General features: G+C 24.2%; 1 protein-coding gene across 1 annotated transcript in view; it reads left to right on the top strand.

The window, feature by feature from the left end:
- The window catches only part of LOC115034593, a 26141-nt gene that overhangs the window by 23751 nt on the left and 1217 nt on the right, over positions 1-1173 (top strand). The gene's annotated exons all lie outside the window — the stretch shown is intronic.

The following is a 1173-nucleotide window of genomic DNA, read 5'->3' on the forward strand; positions in this document are numbered from 1 at the left end:
AAGTTAATGATAATTTTTAACTGAGTTAAGTTAATGTAAAACATTTTAACTCAGTTAATAGTTAAAAGTTAACCTCTATTTTTTTTAAACTCACGTTGTTAAGTTAAAAGTTATATGAATATTTTCAATTAACTTATTAACTTAAGTTAAGATAAGTAATTTTTTTTTTTATAATATCTTTATAAATACCCAGTAGTATGGTTTAAATAATAAAAATCATAAATATTATTGAACACAGGAAATAGCCAATAGCTTTTCTATACATGGGTACTGAATTAATAGAATTATGAAGTAGGTACGAAAAAAATACAAAATTGAAAATGCCAAAACAAATACAACCTTTTGATTTATTAATACACTAATGCAGATAAGTACTATACATTTTTTTTAAATTATTAAATAAAAATAACATGGTATTTAAGAATGTACTTAATTTTAAACTCTGAATACTTTTTCAGGGAACTAAAAGTCTAAAACTGTTAGAGAATATAGCCAACTTTATACTTCACTAAAATATTTATTAAATTTTAGCAAAAGAGTCATCTCAAAGTTTTATCGGCCATTGAACCTCTTCGCTTATTAAATAATTGACCTCCAGTACTGAACAAACGTTCCACATGAGCTGAGGAAGTAATTTCTGTATTATATTGGATATAATAATTTTTTAAAACTAATGGCAAATCTAATGGAGTTTTAATATTGGTGTTCGAAAAATAGTTATTTGCAATAATTTGGATATTATTAATTTCAACATTGGTTTCATAATTATTTAGTTTAAAGAAGTCGTCTTCAGAATCACTACCATTACTCTGTGCAGTAGTGGTAGTTATGGCAGGATTTGTTTCTGTTAGTACATTCTCAGTTATACACTCCAAAAATGTTTGTTTAATTTCATGACGATTTTCAGAATTTGTCCAGTTTAACTTAAACTTAGGAATTAAACATGCGGCTATTTGACGTGATTTGGAGTCCATATATCTATTAAATCTGAAAATTAAATAATAATACATAATTTATTTCAAGATTTAAATATATAGGTAATTTATAAAATTGTATCGTTTTCCTATGAAAACAATTTATGTTTAATTCTATAGTGTATTGACTTATTGGCTATTTCCAAATTTAAAAGTAAGAATATTATCTAGCCAATGATAGGATTTTTTACATTTTCAT

The sequence above is a fragment of the Acyrthosiphon pisum genome, chromosome X (assembly GCF_005508785.2).
Source record: "Acyrthosiphon pisum isolate AL4f chromosome X, pea_aphid_22Mar2018_4r6ur, whole genome shotgun sequence".
NCBI classification, from domain to species: Eukaryota; Metazoa; Arthropoda; class Insecta; order Hemiptera; family Aphididae; genus Acyrthosiphon; species Acyrthosiphon pisum.